The sequence below is a fragment of the Vipera berus genome (assembly GCF_964194415.1).
Source record: "Vipera berus genome assembly, chromosome: 9".
Taxonomy (NCBI): Eukaryota; Metazoa; Chordata; class Lepidosauria; order Squamata; family Viperidae; genus Vipera; species Vipera berus.
Window position 1 is genome coordinate 5642620 of NC_138212.1, and position 20369 is coordinate 5662988.

At 42.3% G+C, this 20369-nt stretch overlaps 1 protein-coding gene across 1 annotated transcript in view; it reads right to left on the minus strand.

The window, feature by feature from the left end:
* Positions 1 to 298: 298 nt before the first annotated feature.
* Positions 299 to 20369, minus strand: part of LOC308672494 (interferon-inducible GTPase 5-like) — a 192051-nt gene continuing 171980 nt past the window's right edge. The window contains exon 3 of the transcript XR_014027432.1: positions 299 to 466. The gene's annotated coding sequence lies outside the window, so the exon portion shown is untranslated. The remainder of the gene's footprint in view (positions 467 to 20369) is intronic.

Genomic DNA, 20369 nt, shown 5'->3' on the forward strand with positions numbered 1-20369 from the left:
CCTTCCAGGTACGTAAACAGCTTTTGAATCTTATTTTGCTTCTGGCACTTTTCCTTTTGGAATGGTTGACAAAAGGAAATCTACTTATGGGAAAATTCCAGTGGAAAGAAGTGACCCCTTTCTAGTCTTTAACCCTTTTATCAAGAACATCTCAAAGGTCCACTCCTATTTTTTTTTAAAATTCCATTTATATCCCGCCCTTCTCCGAAGACTCAGGGCGGCTTACAAGCTTAGCAGTAGCCTTCATTCTATGTATATGCCTGCTTGTTAGGGCTTTCACGCACCCCCAAGCGGCATTATTACAAAGTCAGCTTAATTGCCCCCAACAATCTGGGTCCTCATTTTACCTACCTCGGAAGGATGGAAGGCTGAGTCAACCTTGAGCCTGGTGGGATGCGAACCTGCACTAATTGCAGGCAGCTGGTGTTACTTAAGGAGGCATTAGCCCACTGCTCCACCAAGGCTCCTTTATTTGTGAAAGGAGAGAGAACTGAATAGCATTAGAAACATTTGGAAAAGAATGCCCAAACATTTGATCAAATTCTCTTTGGAAGGAGAGAAAGAAAAAACCTGGCCACCTGTAATGGAAAAGAGTAAATCTGGACGGGACCTTGGACAAAATGCTTGGAAATCCAATTATTCTACTGTTTAGCAGATTCCCCAGGGGTAAAAAAAAATTAAGTAAGCCATGTTGATAACTGCTCTACATCAATTATTTTTGCTACATGAACTTATTCTGTGACTTGCAGGGGAGGATCCCATGCGCAATTATGAAAATGGGAAATCTTGCCCAAAATGTTTCAGAACAGGTTATGACACCTGTGAGGATGATGGAGAACTGCTTTGCGTGGGTGATTTTGTGAACTGCACTGAAGTGAAAGGAGAAATAACCAATAGACTTTCTGGTAAGCTGCATTTATTATTCCTCTTTTATTTTATTTTAAACTCTCTTTGCTGTTAGCTAGATTAAGCCCAACTGATATCTTCAGTTTTTCTTTTTTCAACTTTGCAATACAGGGAGCAAGGGAATGCTAAGAACATGCTACAGATGTGATGGCAAAGGGACAAACTGCCAATTTTAAAACAGCTGGCACTCACGTCATAACCATTCACAAAACCTAAGATATTTTTTTTTAGGACAGACAGGTAATCCTTGACTTACAACTATTCGTTTAGTGACCATTCAAATTTACGACGGCACTAAAAAGATGCGATAGACTTTTTAAATATATATATTACACAGTAGATTTGTACTCCAAATCGGAGTAAAACATACTTCACCCGAACAGAACAGCAGGGTTGGAAGGAACCTTGGAGGTCATCTAGTCCAACCCCCCTTGCTCAGGCAGGAAATCCTATACCAATGATGGCGAACCTTTTAGAGACCGAGTGCCCAAACTGCAACCTAAAACCCACTTATGTATCTTTGGGTGCCGGGTGGGCGTGGCCCATTGGGTGGGTGTGGCCCATTGGGTGGGCGTAGCTGCGGTGGTAACGGCGGACTGGGTGGGACTACAAAGTTCAATCAAACAATTCCAACTTTGTGAAATCTTTTTTTCCCCACGAAAAGTTGAAATTGATTGATTGAACCTTTCTTTTTTGCACACGGCGGCAGAGGCCTAAAGTGAAAAGGTTTTATAAAACCCAGCTGAAGGCCTAGGACTGGGGTGACGGCACGCGTGCCCAGAGATAGGGCTCTGCGTGCCACCTGTGGCACGCGTGCCATAGGTTTGCCACCATGGGCCGATAACATTTGAGACAAATGGTTGTCCAGTCACTTCTTAAAAACTTCCAGTATTGGAGCATTCACAACTTCTGCAGGCAAATTGTCCCACTGATTAATTGTTCTGATTGTCAGAAAATTTTTCCTTACTTCTAGATTGCTTCTCTCCTTGATTAGTTTTCATCCATTGCTTCTTGTTCTGCTTTCAAATGCTTTGGAAAATTGTTTGACCCCGCCTCTTCCACGCGGCAGCCCCTTAGATATTAGAACACTGTTATCATGTCACTCCTAGTCCTTCTTCTCATTAAACTAGACATCCCAAATTCCTGCAACGGTTCTTCATATATTTTAGCCACCAGTCCCCTATCATCTTTGTTGCTCTTCTCTGCACTCTTTCTAGAGTCTGAACATCTTTCATTAAGATACTGATAAGCAGTTCAGTGTAAGTCTTTTTTTAAAAAAAGTCCTGGAGAAGGCACCTACTTTGTGGGTAGGAGAAATTTAAAAAAAAAGGCACTCCAAATCAAACCTTTATAATCGTCATTAATCAGAAATGTAACAGGCCACCACCTGATCAAAAACTCTGCCTCTTTCAATCAGGGATTGTGGCCACGGTTTGATTTCTCTGCTCCACATCCATCGGGGCCCTTGTCTTTAGATGAGGATATTTTTTTTCCATACATTGGATGAAAAGAAAATGTAGAAATTACTTTTAACAAATAAATCACTTTTTTCCCTCCTTGTGCCTTAGATGTCATAATCCCTTTTGCTGGAAAAGGCTGTGTCAGTCGATCGGCTTGCAACACTGGAGGAAAGTCCATCCGCCGCGGGAGTTACAGCTTCAAATTTAGTGAGGTCCAGTGTTCTCAAGCCAATGGGGCTCTTTCAACGTTGCAACGCCTGGCTTTCACTTTGGGAAAGAAGGACCTCGGGCCACAGGTGTCCTTCTTCTTTCCATGCATCCTTGGGATCTTTGCTGTGAAAATTCTCTCCTAGTTAAGGCAAAGGTAGTTGGCAAAGGATCGGGTTGGAATCAGCTCCACCACCCCTTTAACACTGATGATGTTGCCGAGTTGGATACTGAAAGATCTGCAAGAAAAACACCAAGCTCGCAGATCACCAAGGAGCCCACCGCTAAATTTACGCTGCAAAAATCTCTCTGTTGCCACTCTTAATGTCCTTCTCAAAGTTTGCCGTCTATATTTTTTTTCAGTGGGAGAAATTATGAACTAAATGGGAATTATGAATTGCAATTAATGTCGGTTTTCATTCCCTTTATATGGAATTCAAATGGATGTTGTTTATCTCCTGCCCCTACAAACGTGCAACTCTATCTCCTGACTGAGGAGGTGGAGAATCCCACTCAAAGGCTAAATTCAACTTCACACACACACACACACACACACACACACACACACACACCCCAATTTGCTTAACTCCGCTATGTTTTCCTTGAAGAGTTTGGTGACAGTAAAGCACAGATTTTGCTTGAAGCAGGATGAACTTGGTGAATGGAGCAGCAACATCTAGGCTTTCACAATACCATTTCATGTTTCAAAGCAATTGACCCATCCAAAAGTAATTTATCTCAAAATGCAGTGTTCTAACTCCTGAATTTCCATCAATCAGTTTCTGCATATCTACAAGTACATATACACTTTATCAGGGTTTGGGTGATATATTTATATAACATGACACTTAAATGGTTGTTCTTAAAACCTGAGACTGAAATGTTGCGATCATTGTTGAAATAGACCAATATCCTTTGGTCAGTATGAAACCACTGTTGGCAGACATTTCCTTTCTCTGGAAAGAAATCTTCAGTTAATGTGACGTTTTTCTACCTTTCCCAAATTGAGTCTCAGTTGAATTGTCATAAAATTAAAATAAAAGGAATTGGAGATTAACTCTCCAGTCTTACAGCTGTTGTTGTTGTTGTTTTCATAAAGCTTCCAATTCATCCTTATTTCCTTTCTTACCCTTCTTCTTTGGGAAAGTCTGGAAAGGTCGCATGTCATGCCAAGGGAAAGCCATGGTTTATTTAAATGCTGGTTTGTTGATTCACACATTACATTAATCCATCAACCCTAGTGGTGGGATTCAGCCGGTTTGCACCACTTCGCCAGAACCGGTAGCTAATTTTTTGTTCCCCAGGCTCAGAATGGACTTCCGGAAGCAGCATCTATGCAGAGAACCGGTTGTTCACCTATTTGAATCCCACCACTGATCAACCCCAGTGTATAAATTCTAACAGTGTTGAAGTTTCTGCTTTTTGACTACTAGTCAAAAAGAATAAATGTTTGAACTGGGCATTCTAGTCATTTCAGAATATAGTAGAGGATATCACGTTAATCTTTGCTGTGGAAAAGTCCTAACCCCGTTGGCAGCCTTGAAAGAGAAAGGGATACTCAAGAGACCAGGTATGTCTTCAGTACTAAAGCATCATCCACTATCTTAGAAACTTGGAGCTGGAGAATACCTTAGGCGTGGCAACCAACTTGGTGAGTTTGGGTCAATCTCCAGGTGACCATGAGTTCTAGTCCTGTTTTAGGCATGAAAGCCAGCTGGGTGACTTTGCGTAGTCCCTCTCGCTCAACCGAACCCACCTCATACAGTTGTTGTGAGAAAACTAGAAGGAAGAAGGAATACTCTTCATATTTTCTGCCTTGAGTTGTTTACAGTATACAAATAATGAAGGCAGGATATACAAATAAGTAGAAAAATAGGGACCACTACGGTGGGAAGGTAACAGCATTCCATGCACCTTTGGCGTCTAGTCATGCCAGCCACATGGCCACGGAGACGTCCTCGGACAAGCGCTGGCTCTTCGGCTTTGAAATGGAGATGAGCACCAACCCCTAGAGTCGGAAACGACTAGCACGCATGTGCGGAGGAACCTTTACCTTTACCTTTTTAAGTAAACAAACAAACAAATAATCTTTGCTTTCTTCCACACCTCCCTCCTAAATAAGTTAATCCAGTTATGGAAGGTATAGCTGGTGAAGGCTAAGAAGGTGAATCTTCCTTCCTTCCTTCCTTCCTTCCTTCCTTCCTTCCTTCCTTCCTTCCTTCCTTCCTTCCTTCCTTCCTTCCTTCCTTCCTTCCTTCTCTCTCTTCCCCCCTGGCAAATTCCCTCCCCCCTAAAGTCTAAACAGCTTCCAGTTTTGTGGGAGCTGAGGTTGAAGTTTGGTGATGTCATGGACACATCCACAAAGTTCTTTGGTAACAATTTTATGTGTGATGGTTTTTAATTAGTTTAATTAATGCAACCTACAGTATCTTCAAATGGCATCCATTATGGTCAATTTGTTCCCCTAGTTAGAAGACTTTGACCGACAACAACTTCAAAGTCTGCTCAGCAGACTTTCTAGGGTGCCAGAAATCAAAAGATTTATCCCTCTGGAGTAGCAGACTTAAGATTAGGGAGAATACCCAAATGTATCGATTGAAAAGTTGATGGCAACATGAATTTTCCTTCCCTGCGTGATCATAAAAAAGCAATGAGGAAACAGTGGTATGAAAGAACATTAAACTCTTGAACTGTGGGCAAGCCCTTCTTGGGAGAATGCCAAAGGCTAGGTTATTGCCCTACAAAATCCAGCGAATGAAATTCCTTGAAATGGCACCTGTGACAATTAAATATTTCTATGGAGACCTGTTGAAATGAATCACCGGACTGAGAGTCTGCAGTCAAAACTATTTTCTGGAGGTTATCTTTTTCTGATGACGTGTTTTAATATACCAGCCATAGATGCTATCTTTCTTATGGTGACATCAGTCCACCGATGATTGTATGGCTAGAAGATAGAATTTAATTGGGAATAGAATAGAGCTGGAAGGGACCTTGGAGGTCTTCTAGTCCAGCCCCCTGCTCAAGCAGGAGCACCTATATCATTTCAGACAAGTGGCTGTCCAGTCTCTTTTTAAAAACCTCCAGTGATGGAGCACCCACAACTTCTGAAGGCAAGCCGTTCCACTGGTTAATTGTCCTCACTGTTAGGAAGTTTCTCCTTAATTCCAGGTTGCTTCTCTCTTTGGTCAGTTTCCAACCATTGTTTCTTGTCCTCCCCTCTGGTGCTTTGGAGAATAATTTGACCCCCTCTTCTTTGTGGCAGCCCCTCAAATACCAGAATACTATCATGTCACCCCTATTTCTTTTTTAGTTTAGACTAGCCAAACCCAAGTCCTGCACCGTTCTTCATATATTTTAGTCTCCAGGCCTTTGATCGTTTTAGTTGCTCTTCTCTGAACTTTTTCCAAAGTCTGAACTGTTTTTTTGTAGTATGGTGACCAAAATCGGTTGCAGTATTCCAGGACATTCTCAACTTGCAAAGACAAATACTGTATATCCTCAATGTTTCCTCTTTTTCCTTTGGTGGCCTTGTGTTCATTCTCTGGCCATGAGTAGGAAGCCTCCTTAGCTATTCCAGCTACAACAGTCTTTTACTCTTCATTCCAACACCAACACCATCCAAGGTCAGCTTCAAGGTGGGCAGAACGCCTTACCATGGAGAGAAATCAAAGGACTGATCCAGGTAGTTCTCAACTTATGACTTACATCCGTTTGTTTAATGACCATTCGAAGTTACAAGAGCACCGATAATAGTGACTTTGGGAGGGTTTTTTTAATATACTTATTTTGAAAGAAAAATCTTCATCAGGGTCCGGTCCAAGCCGGGAATAAACAAAATGGAGACTGCTTTAGAAAGAAGGTTGCAGTTTATGAAAGAGCAGAGCCAGACAGAAAGATGGCTCTGAAAAAAACTGACCACATGTAGTAGGGAGTGGTGGGTTTTTATACCTTCTTGGGCTTTTGTGTGGAGTTGTTCCTGTGGCATGAACTCTGACCTGACTCTGAGTGTGCCTTTCTGGCATTCTGATGGTGGTGGGTTAATCCTATTATATCCCAAAGGTCATATCCTGCTTCCCTTGGGGCTGTGGCTGATGACTGTTTCTAATCCCATCAGCTCCAAGCTTCCTGGCTCCAATCTTTCTGACAAGATTATCACATCTGCATTTCTGCAGACTTGGTTTCTGTTTGGGGCAGAGAGACTTGGGGTGGGTGGGTGGGGGGGCGGGTTGATTTCTGCCTTTAAGATCCTTTGGGGAAATATAATCTTCAAACTGGCAAGGTTGAGAAACACTTCTCTAGAAAAACAGGGTTTCAAAATGACAACAGCAGCAGCATCAACAATTACAACAGAAACCCCATTTCCTTTTTTAGAAAAAGAAATAAAAAAAATGGAAAAATCAATTTTTCTGCCTCTAGCACAAAATCCAGAAGCAGCTTGCAAGTAATTAACACAGCGTCTTTAAATGCCTGATTTGAACCTGGCTTATGGATTATTTGGGAATGTGTGTGGAAACGAGTTGATACAACAACCAACAAGTGTGCGATCCCGACCATTATGCGTGCAGGCCTGTGTGCACGTACAGCTTGGAGCTCATATCTCTATCTTGTTCTGGGCTGGAAGAATTAGATTGAAGAAATTCTGCGCAGTTTACCTACAGTAGCAATGGACGATATTAGGATAGTCGCCAGGTGTAGGTAGAAGAAATTATCCTTCATGAATGCATTGCCTTTGGTTCACTAGGAAGGGACACACACACAAGCCTGCCTATCTGGGATCTTTCTACCCTTCCTTGAACAGAACAACTGTGTAATGGGCCTGCCCTTGTCATACTTCAGGTTTGCACCAAGTGGTGTTAAAGACATAAGCAGGCATCACCCAATATCACGACCTTGGACAGTGTAAATAATGCTAGGGAGAAAAGTGTATTCTGCACCCTACCATCCTTTTTTGTCAAAAGGCAGAGGGCTCCCAGCCACTCCCAACCTATAAATATTCACCCCGACAAGATCTCTTTCTCAGACTGCCGAGACCGACCTGAACGGCATCACGATGGCTTCCTTCGTGCTCTTCATCTTCACCATCCTGCTGCTCCCTGTGGCAAGATCTGCCGAACTAGCAAGTATGTCTGGCTTTTTCAATTGATTTTCACTTCTTCCGATGCAGTTTGTAAGCTGTTTTCTACCGGACAATCAAAGTTTGGAGTTAGGCAGTTCAGGAACTCTCAGATTGCAATCAACCGAATATATTCTCCACGATAGCCGGCTAAGGTGACCAACTTCAGTGGGCCTGATGGAAGGACGGGGAAGCAAGGAAGGTGGAATGGGATTCCCTGATCCAGCAGGGTTGGTGGGAAGCTCAGGCAGCCGAGTATCCGGGACCAATATTGGAACAGACTGAAATGTGGATTGAGGTAGGAATTAGTAGGAAAGTCTACTGAAAGGCAACAGAGCTAAAAGGGGAGAGAGTGAGGAAGGACGACCACCACCCCGCCTCGCCCTGTGTCAATCCCAACCCCTTTCCAGCTTAGTCCATGTGAACAAACACACTTGGGGCATGTTACGGTCACAAGCTGGACTCCACTGTCCTAGTAGTGAACGGGTGTTAAATTCCCTTTTAAAAGCCTTTTAAATGTGGATTCTCATGTGCAAAGATTTCAAGTCTGAACCCTGCTGATAGCCAAGAAGGAAAAAACGCAAGAGCTAAGCAGGTTTTTCTCATGGCTTGACAACTCGGTAGCGAAATGGAGCTTCTCTGGACAGGGGCAGGCTACCTTAAGGCTGGCGTTTTTGCTTCCTCCCAAGATGAGCAGTTGCTCCCTGCCTACTCTGAGTTAGACCTCTGAATTGTAAGGAGCATGATGTTGGCAGCCAGAGGATTTCATAAAATCAATCATCCAGATTGGGTTAGGGAGAAACTCTTCCCACGGAAGAGAATGCAAATCAATGGAATTTGAGATAAATGTCGAACCCCGTCAGAATCTAGGCAGAGAGTTATGATCAGTTCTCATTGTTGTTATGTTATTGCTACTTAAGGGTTAGTACCTGGTTTGACTTGGCTTGTTTTATCTTCCTTGAAAGAAAGCTACCTGCATATATAATTTAATCTGGTGTGTTCAACTGTGGGTATCTTTCCACTCCTCCATAGTGTAATGTCTCGCTGTGTTTCATTATATGTGTGTGTGTCGATTAAAAGCACAAGTCTTTTGTAAGTTTTTGATTTTTGGGGGGTGGGGAGATGGCTTCACATTCCACAGCAAACGTGGTTTTCTTCCACTCTGGGTTCAGAGAGTCATCAAGAGTCAATTACAGAATTTCTTTCCAGGCTTCTGCTAGGATGGGAATAATACAAGTGGAAGAGGGCTAGCGTCCACTTCAGTGAAGTCTCCTGCTTGAGCAGGGGGCCGGACTAGGACAAGGGTCCATAACCTGCGGTCTGTGGACCCGTACCGGTCCGCGGCAGGCCAGCAACCGGTCTGCACGAAGAAGCAAAGCCCCATCCGCCAGATGCAGGCAGCACGAAAAACCACGCATTCTCCGGCCCGCGGAAAAACCTCTCTCCACATAACCAGTCCCTGGGCCCCAAAAAGTTGGGGAAAATCTGTATTCAAATATATTTATGGAATAATAACACAACTGAAATCTGAAGGAATTTTGAACAAGTCTATTTATTTATTTATTTATTTATTTTAAAAAACCTTACCCCTCTCTTTAGAATGCTACATCTGTGAACAAGATCTTGGGTCTGTGTGCGCTGAACCCAAAGACCCAACGGACTGTCAGGAGAAGGAAACATGCTTCGGTGTTTCCTCTTCTAGCACGTTGTCAATAGGTAAGTGGTCTGGTGTTTCCCTTCTCATCCTTATGGGTGCTGTGTGTTTGTCTATATGTACATGTGTTTGTGTGTATAAAGATTTTCTTTTCACCCCTTTGGGGGTGTGTGTGCATGCGTATATGTGTCTGTGTCTCTCTCTGTGTGTGTCTGTGTAGAAAAAGTCTCGTCTTACTCTACGTGCCCTCCTCAATCTCAGGTCCACTAATGGGGCCTTGATGACAAGATTGGGGAGATGTGACAACTGTTTTCAGGTATCTGAAGAGCTGCCATGTAGACGATGAGGCAGTAGCTTTAGAATTGTTCCAAAAGATAGGATGCGAAATAATAGATTTACATTACCAAGAAATAGACTTTTAATGCACACCAGGAAACTTTTCTTTAGGAACTATTCAGCAATGGAAAAGAATTTCACACTGGACTCTCCTTTCAATCAATCAATCAATCAATCAATGAACCAGAATAGAGCTGGAAGGGAGCTTGGAGGTCTTCTATCCAACCCCCTGCTCAAGCAGGAGAACCTATACAATTTCAGACAAGTGGTTGTCTGGTCACTTCTTGAAAACTTCCAGTGATGAAACACCCAAAACCTAAGCACCCACTGGTTCATTGTTAATTGTTCGCACTGTTAGGAAGTTTTTCCTTAATTCCAGGTTGCTTCTCTCCTTGATTAGTTTCCACAGAGGTTGGCTGGACCCATCTGTCAGGGTTCCTGTAGCGAGGGGTTTTTGACTACAAGATCTCTGAGGTCACTTTCAAATTTTCCATTCTCTAATTGCATAATTGTCATACGGCTAATTTGTTAAAAGCTGTGTGAGGGGTGCTGAGTGCTAAGAACTGTGTAGAGCCCATTTAGGTCCCCTTCTTCCTTTGTCTAAAGTTGACCCAACAACAAGAAGGTTGCTTTAATACTGCAACACACTTGGGTGTTTCAGAATGCTCACTGGGGCATATCCTTACCTCCAATGGTGCCTGTACAGTCTGAAAGTTGGGAAGTAGCCAAAGGTATTCAATTAGCCACGTTGCACGATACCAGTCACTGACTACCTTCAGCCAACATGCTTAATTGCTCGTTTAGTTATCCATGTTGAGGGTTCACACACCACACAGAACCCTGAAGAAAACCAGCCAAGAGAAAAACTAATAGGGTTCTCATTTTCAGGGGTCAGCACCAGCTGGGGGAGTGTGGAGTGAGGGAGGTGTAAGGTATCTGTCACAAGGCCACAAACAAGGCATCCAAAAACTAAGTGGAGCTTTGAAATTGCAGAGTATTACATCTGGCTGATTTCATTGATAAAACTGCTTGCAAGACAGAGCCATGTGATGCTCCATTGATTACACATTTCCTAACCATCGTTTTTTTTCTTTTTGCTAACAGAGCATCCTAAAATCCTATCATTCTCCAGAAACTGTGTGGACCCCTCAAATTATTTGAATGGCTCCTTCTATTTTGATTTTGGAAATAAGGCTACTTTGGACTTTAATTCTACGGACTGCAATGGAACACAGTGCAAGTTTGAAACTTTAGGTATGTAAACAGCTTTTGAATCTTATTTTGCTTCTGACACTTCCCTTTTTATAATGGTTGAAAATTCCAATGGAAAGAAGTGTCATCTTTATACAGGTAGTCCTTGACTTACAACCATTTGTTTAGTGCCTGTTCGAAGTTAAAGTGACATTGGAAAAAGTGACTTATGACAATTTTTGTCACGACCATTGCAGCCTCCCCACGTCCATGGAGATTCTCAGTCAGCCAGGGGATGGGGGGGTCCCAAAGGTGCTTTTTTTCAGGAGGCAACTGGTCTGTCTTGTTTTTCTTGGAAGATGTTTCGCTTCTCATCCAAGAAGCTTCTTCCGCTCTGACTGGATGGTGGGGAAGGGAAGGATTTATGTTCCTTGCAGACAGTTGGTCATTTGCATTCTTTTAGAGCAGGGGTGTCAAACTCAAATTCATTGAGGGCCGCATCAGCATTGCAGTTGCCCTCAGGGGGCCAGGTGGGTGTGGCCTGGGTGGGCATGGCCTACTGGGTGGGCGTGGCTAGAGTGCGTATGGCCTACTGGGTGGGCGTGGCCAGCTCTACATCGTTTGCATCAAGGGTGCCTATGGGGGCCTGGGCAGGAGTGGGACAGATCTGAGGGTCTCTGGCAGAAGGAGGGTCTCTGGGCCAGGGCCAAGGCAGTGGGGGCCGTTCCCTCACTGTTTCCAGGATGGCTTCGCAGGCCGGATGAAACCACTTTGCGGGCCGGATCCGCCCCCCGGGCCTTGTGTTTGACATGTCTGTTTTAGAGAGTCGTTGAGGCCACTTGGAGCTTTACCTGTGTCCTCAGGGTAAAAGGCACCTTTGGGACAACCAAGACCTGGATGACTGAGAATCTCCATAGACATTTAGCTATGCAGTTTGGGATGAACACCCTTCGAATGGTGCGGGAGTATAGAATGGATTTCCAGAAAACATTGCAGACTACAGGAGCCATTTGCGCTTCAGTTTGAGATGCAGATAACACAGACTTATCCCCAACAGCCAGCACCTGTCTTCAACCATGAAGGGACATGGGGCAGAAAACCTCCTGCAGCCAAGAAGGCTCCACCCCCATTTGCACCACTCAGGTGCCCCGAGGACACAGGTAAACCTCCAAGTGGCCTCAACGACTCTCTAAAAGAAGGCAAATGACCAGCTGTCTGCAAGGAGTATAAATCCTTCCCTTCCCCACCATCCAATCAGAGCAGAAGAAGCTTCTTGGATGAGAAGCAAAAAGTCTTCCAGGAAAAACAAGGAAGTCCAGTTTCCTCCGGAAAAATCACCTTTGGAACCAGCATCCCAATGGTTATATGATCAAAATTTGAACATTTGGCAATTTTTTTGTGACTTTCTGAGAAGCAAAGTCAATGGGGAAGCCAGGTTCACTTAAAAACTGTGTTATTAACGTAACAACTGCAGTGATTCACTTAACACTTTGCCAGAAAGGTTGCAGACTGAGGCAAAACTCGCTTAATGATTCGCCTGCTTTGCAAAGGAAATTTTGGGCTTAACTGGGGTCATAGGTCAAGAACTACCTGTAGTCTTCAAAGCTTATATCATCACAAAATGTATGTTCAAGTCCACTCCTCTCCTACTTTGCAAAAGGAGAGGTAACTGGACTGTCTAGAAACTTTGGGGAGAGAAGTTCCAAACATTTGATCAAGATCTCTTGCAAAGTTCTTGGAAGGAGACAGCAAAAGTGCCTGGCCATTTTTTAATCTATAGGTAAAACTGGGAAATAAACAGATGCCATTTTGTCTTTTAAAACAGGATGAGGCAAAGCGATGACTTCCAGTTGTTTGATCTTTAAAGCCCATTCATTTGAGCTGGCATGGCCCTTTTTTTTTACAAATTTTATTAATTTTCTAATATTACACTCACATATTTGAAAAGCAATGTGGTGACTGAGTAGTGGTAATTCAATTACATACAGATATCATTAGTACAGGTTTCAGATTGCTACCATAAACATTTCCTCTTTTTCCCTTCATGTATTTGTAAATTAAAAGACAAGTTTTGTCTTATCAATCGCATAGAAAATAACTTTCTTACGCCTATCCATAGTTTTTAGTTTACACATATTCTAGTTGTTTTAACATGCAATCTTTTAGACAATCAATGACCTAATAGATGTTTCAATTTTAATTTCCACTAACATTTGAATTTAACGTTTGATATTTATCATTCCCAAGATTTTTAATATACTCCCAATTCATCTATCACCATTCCTCACAAAATAATATTTAAAATACACATCCCGTCTGCTTAACTTCTCACCCTCTATGTCAACAAATTAAGAATGCAGTTAAGAATATTCTATGTTCCATGTTCTATTTGTCATCATATTTATTTGACATGAGGTTTTCTTGTCCTTGTTGGTAAATTTAGTGAAGGCAAAGTAAAAATGGGCCATGCCATTAATTGGAGACAAGAATATACAATTAATGGCATGGCCCATTTTTACTTTGCCTTCACTAAACTTACCAACAAGGACAAGAAAACCTCATGTCAAATAAATATGATGACAAATAGAACATTGAACACAGAAAAATAGAGTTGGAAGGGACCTTGGAGGTCTTCTAGACTAACCCTTTGCTTGAACAGAGGACCCTCTACCTTTTCAGACAAATGGCTATCTAGTCTTTCCTGAAAAACCTCCAGTGACGGAGCACCCAAAACCTCTGGAGGCAAGCTATTCCACTGGTTTATTGCTTTCACCATTAGGAACTTTCTCCTTAGTTCTAGGTTGCTTCTCTCCTTAGTTAGTTTCTATCTATTGTTTCTTGTCTTCCACCCCACGTACCCTTTGTATGGGATGTTGTCAAAGAAATCCCGCATTTTCTCATTTTGCAATTTATTTTTTTAAAAAGACTTGTTATGGCATGTGAGTTTTAGAAATGGTGATTGTGCCTTCTAAGACTATATTTTCTTTTCTGGAGCAGAACCCAAAATTTCCCCTTTGGCTCAGGGCAAAGCAAGCCAGGAGCATCCTGTAATTCCTTCTGGAATTGAAAGGGAACAGAACTCAAGGGGACGTCAGGATATCAGAAAGACAAAATGGTTGGAAATCCAATGATTCTACTGGTTAGCATATTCCCCAAAGGTGAAAAGTCTGTGAAAGGCAAAACAAGCGGTCTTGACAATAAATCAAACTATTTTGCTACATGAACTCATTCTGTGACTTGCAGATCGTCCAATTCGCTTATATGAAAATGGGAAATCTTGCCCGAGATGTTTCAGAACGGGTTACAATGAGTGTGAGGAAGATGGAGAGGTCCTTTGTCTGGGCGATTTACTGGACTGCGCTGAAGTGAAAGGAGAAATAACCCAAAGAAATTCCAGTAAGCTGTCTTTATCGCCCCTCGTTTATTTAAACTCCTTAAACTCTAACATCAGAGTCTTCAAGGGCAAGAAAAGCTGCTCAACTTTGCGGTACAGGTATCCAGGGAATTTTAAGAACATGCTACATATGTGATGACATGCCGCCAGCCAGTGGACAAACAGCCAGTTCAAAACAGCTAGCACTCGGGCAGGGGTAGGCAACCTTGGCTCTTTTATGACTGGTGGACTTCAACTCCCAGAATTCCTGAGCCAGCCATGCTGAGGAGAAATGGAGAGGTTTCCATGCTGAGCCATGCTGACTCAGGAATTCTGGGAGTTGAAGTCCACGAGTCATAAAAGAGCCAAGGTTGCCTATCTCTGCACTAGGTTTATAACCATTCACAAAATCTCAATTTATATACCAGTAGTCCTGGACTTACAACTATTGGTTTAGTGTCCGTTCAAAGTTACAATGGCACTGGAAAAGGTGACTTATGACCGTTTTTCACAGTTATGACCTTTCCAGCTTCCCCATGATCATGTGATCAAAATTGAGCTGCTTGGCAATTGGTTCATATTTATGACCGCTGCTGTGTCCCAAGGCCATGTGATCCCCTTTTGCGACCTTCTGACAAGCAATGGGGAAGCCAGATTCACTTAACAACTGGGCTGCTAACTTATCAGCTGCAGTGATTCACTTAACAACCGAGACAAGAAAGGTGGTAAAATGGGGCAAAATTCACCTCACAAAGGTCTCACTTAGCAACAGAAATTCTGGGCTCAGGTGTGCACGTAGGTCAATTGTGGTTGTAAGTATAACTATTTGTTTAGTGACCATCCAAAGTTATGGCATCGGGGGGAAAACAGCAAATGTCCTCACACTTCTTGGATTTTAGTGGTTCAGATAACTACTGACATAGATGTCTCCATACCTGTCTCATATTTTCCATCTGGGAACGTGGTTTCACTGCTCCGTGTCCATCAGTGTCCCTTTGTTTAGAAATCTTTCATACATTTGATGAAAGGAGAATGTACAACTACTTTTAACAAGTCCCTAAAACAAATCTCTGTTTCCTTCAGCTGTAGATATGACCGCAACAGTCCTTTTTGCTGGAAAAGGTTGTGTCAGTCGATCGGTCTGCACCATGGGATCTAATAAGTTCGTCCGCATCGGGAGTTTAACGTTCAAATTTGCAAGCATTCAGTGTTCTAAAGCCAGTGGGGCTCTTTCATCCTTGAGACGCCTGGCTTTCACTTTGGGAAAGAAGGACCTCGGACCACAGGTGTCCTTCTTCTTTCCATGCATCCTTGGGATCTTTGCTGTGAAAATTCTCTCCTAGTTAAGGCAAAGGCCTCCAGAAGGACCGGGTTGGGGTCAATCTGCCTCCTTTTTAGCATTGATGGCGTTACCTAGTTTGGTGCCGAAATGTCTGCAAGAAAACCACCAAGCTCAGAGAGCACCAGAGACCCCACAAGTAAATTTACGCTGAGAAATCTTATACTCTCTCTGTTGCCACTCTTAATGTCCTTCTCAATGTTGCCACCTGTTGGTATTCTTTTATGGGAGAAATTATGAACTAAATGGGAAATGTTAATCGGATTTAATGTAAGATTTCATTCTGTTGATACGGAATTAAAGTGAATGTTGTTTATGTCCCACCTCTACAAATTTTTGGCTCCCTCTTCTGAATGAGGTCGAGGTTAAATGTAACTTCAGACCCCCAAATTTGCTTAGCACCAGCAAATTCTCCTTGAAGTCAGTGAGATTTCACTTGAGTTTTATGAATATATTCCATTGATTTCGGTGTCATTAAACCATTGATTTTGCTTGAACCAGTACAATTAAGTTGGTTAATAAAGTAACTGTATCTATGTGTTCATAGTATCATTTCAAATTCCAAAGCAATTGTTCCATCCAAAAATAATTTACCTCCAAATACAGTATTCTAATAGCTGATTTCCCATCAATCACTTTACTTATATATGTACAGGTATACTTATCAGGGTTTGGGTGATATATTTATATAACATGACACTTGAACAGTTGGTCTTAAAACTTGACATTGAAATGTTGCAATCATTGTTGAAATAGACCAATATTCTTCGGACTGTATGAAACCACTGTTTGCAGACATTTCCCTTCTCTGGAAAGGCAGCTTCAGTTATTGCTGAATTTTACCTTTCCAAAATTGCATCTCTCAGTTGAATTGTCATAAAATTAAAATAAAAGGAATTAGAGATGAACTCTCAAGTCTTACTGTTGTTTTTTTTAATTCACAAAACTTCCAATTCATCTTCATTTCCTTCCTTAATCTTCTTCTTTGGGGAACGCTGGGAAGGTTGCATGTCAGGCTAAGGCACAGATCTGCAACCCGCGGCTCCGGAGCCACATGCGGCTCTTTCAGCCATCTCCTGCGGCTCCCAGTCCTCTGCCATGTGCAGTCCAAAAAAAAAAAAGTGGGACTAAAAAAGTTCAACCAATCAATTCAAATATGCAGGGTAGGTGCATATCTCACCTTGGCTCCACTCTTCAGTCAAACCCTGTTCTGCACATGCACGCATGTACGCACATGCGCACACATTTTTTGCGGCTCCCAGTTTTTCCTTTTGTGAGGGAACCGGTTCTGAATGGCTCTTTCACTGTTTCAGGTTGCTGGCCCCTGGGCTAAGGGAAAGCTGTGCTTTATTTAAATGCTGGTTTGTTGATTCACACATTACATTAAGCCATCAATCCCAACACACACTCCAGCAGCTGGATTTGCTTACAGTGCTGAAGATTCTGTCTTTTGACTGGCTTTAGTTTAGTGCATTGTGTGAATGTGATCAATATGGGTAATTCAGTTCATCAAAAAACAACAAAAGAATTCCAATTTTTTGCAACTACAGAATAATAATAATAATAATAATAATAATAATAATAATAATAATAATAATAATAATAATAATAATAATAATAATAATAATAATATAAAGTTGGAAGGGACCTTGAAGGTCATCTAGTCCAACCCCCTGCTCAGGCAGGAAACCCTATACCATTTCAGGCAAATGGCTGTCCAGTCTCTTCTTAAAAACCTCCAGTGTTGGAGCATTCACAACTTCTGGAGGCAGGTTGTTCCACTGGTTAATTGTTCTAACTGTCAGGAAGTTTCTCCTTAGTTCTAGGTTGCTTCTCTCCTTGACTAGTTTCCATCCGTTGCTTCTTGTCCTGCTTTCAGGTGCTTTGGAGAATAGCTTGACTCCCTCTTCTTTGGGGCTGAGATATTGGAACGCTGCTATCATGTCACCCCTCACCCTTCTCTTCATTAAACTATATCTGGTCTAAGAGCATTGTGTGGAATTGTTTTGGTTTTCAATGGGAGCTATTTCAGTTAAATATATAGTTTTATAGTTATGATATTACGGACTGGGTTTTCATATCAAATTAAGCCAGTTTGCTTAATCACGGTTTGTGAATAATAAAAAAAGGCTGTGTTGACAAGTTAAACCTACCTGCTCCCAAAAACATTTAGATTGTCATGATGTGACAATCCAAACAAATTGGAGCTGATCTTCAGAAGGAAATTCAAAAGGAACTATCTCCCAAAGGGCCAATATATTTCACCATTGTTCTTTTTGGAAGAATCACCATAATCTGTAGATCAGACCTGGACGAATGGAAAAACCTGATCTGAATCCTAATTATTAAAATACATACTGTGATATAATAATAATAATAATAATAATAATAATAATAATAATAATAATAATAATAATAATAATAATAATAATAAGAAGAAGAAGAAGAAGAAGAAGAAGAAGAAGAAGAAGTTGGAAGGGACCTTGGAGGTCATCTAGTCCAACCCCCTGCTCAGGCAGGAAACCCTATACCATTTCAGGCAAATGGCTGTCCAGTCTCTTCTTAAAAACTTACAGTGTGGGAGCATTCACCACTTCTGGAGGCAGGTTGTTCCACTGGTTAGTTGTTCTAACTGTCAGGAAATTTCTCCTTAGTTCTAGGTTGCTTCTCTCCTTGACTAGTTTCCATCTGTTGCTTCTTGTCCTGCCTTCAGGCGCTTTGGAGAATAGCTTGGCTCCCTCTTCTTTGGGGCAGCCCCTGAGACATTGGAACACTGCTATCATGTCACCCCTCACCCTTCTCTTCATTAAACTACACATACCCAATTCCAGCAACCATTATCTGTCGGATAACGATACCGTTTGTCTCAAAAGAAGCTCTGTTCCAGTTACACTGATTCACTAAGCGAAGTAAAGGTTATTCCGATTATATGATTGGAGAATACAGTTTAAAATGAAATCCTGTAATATTACTCCATTATTACTCATTACTTTTCCATTAAGATATAAGTTCCTAATGGACGTGGATTGTATTTTGCACGCTGTCTCATCTTATTTTTTTTTTAAAAAAAACCATTGTGCAGCATGCATAATGTACAAATGTGGGATGCACCATTTACAGCAAGAAGAATCTTCTGAGAACATTGGGCAGAGAATAAAATGTTTGCACTGAGCACTCTAGTCATTTCCGGATATAGTACATGATATCATGTTGGTCCTTGCCTGATGCTATTGGCAGAATTTAAAGAGAAAGGGATTGTCAAGAGATCAGGTAAGTCTTCAGCTCTAAAGCATCATCCTCTATCATAGAAACTGGGAGATGTAGAGTTCTACTCCAGCCTTAGACAAAAAAGCCAGGTGGGTGACTTTAAGCCACTCACCAGGAGACTGTGAGTTCTAGTCCTGACTTAGCCATGAAAGCTGGCTGGGTGACTTTAAGCCACTCACCAGGAGACTGTGAGTTCTAGTCCTGACTTAGCCATGAAAGCTGGCTGGGTGACTTTGAGCCAATCAGTAGGAGACGGTGAGTTCTAGTCCCACCTTCGACATGAAAGCCGGCTGGGCGACTTTGGGCCAATCACCAGGAGACAGTGAGTTCTAGTCCTGTCTTAGGCATGAAAGCCAGCTGGGTGACTTTGAGTCAGTCCTTTCTCTCGGTCAAACCACCTCACAGGTTTGTTGTTTTGGGGGGAAAAAATAGAAGGAAGAAGGAATACTAGGTATGTTTGCAGCCTTGAGTTGTTGATAAAAAAATAATGAAGGCACAATATAAAAGTAAATAATGAAAAATCTGCTTGACCCCGGGACACTGCAACCCGTCCTAAATATGAGTTAGTTGCCAAGCATCCGAATTTTGACCATGTAGACCATGGGGATGCTGAAATGGTTGTAAGTGGGGCAAAGGGTCATAAGTTACTTTTTTTCAATGCTGTTGTAACTTTGTTGTTGTTGTTAGCTGCAAAGTCGTGTCCGACCCATCGTGACCCTATGGACAACATTCCTCCAGGCCTTCCTGTCCTCTACCATCTTCTGGAGTCCATTTAAGCTCACGCCTCCTGCTTCAGTGACTCCATCCAGCCACCTCATTCTCTGTCGTCCCCTTCTTCTCTTGCCCTCAACCTTTCCCAGCATTAGGCTCTTCTCCAGTGAGTCCTTCCTTCTCCTTAGGTGGCCAAAGGATTTGAGTTTTAGCTTCAGGATCTGGCCTTCTAAAGAGCAGTCATGGTTGATCTCCTCTAGGACTGACCGGTTTGATCGCCTTGCAGTCCAAGGGACTTGCAGGAGTCTTCTCCAGCACCATAGTTCAAAGGCCTCAATGCTTTGGTGCTCAGCCTTTTTTATGGTCCAACTTTCACTGCCATACATCGCAACTGGGAAGACCATAGCCTTGACTATACGCACTTTTGTTGACAGGGTGATGTCTCTGCTTTTTAATGTGCTGTCTAGATTTGCCATGGCTTTCCTCCCCAGGAGCAAGCATTTTTTAATTTCTTGGCTACAGTCCCCATCTGCAGTGATCTTGGAGCCCAGGAAAATAAAATCTGTCACTATCTCCATTTCTTCCCCATCTATTTGCCAGAAATTGAAAGGGCCGGATGCCATGAACTTGGTTTTCTTAATGTTAAGTTTCAAGCCAACTTTTGCACTCTCCTTCTTCACCCGCAACAAGAGGCTCTTTAGTTCTTCTTCACTTTCTGCCATTAGAGTGGTATCATTGTAACTTTGAATGGCCGCTAAACGAACTGTTGTACCTCAAGGGCTACCTGTACACATAACAGAACTACACTG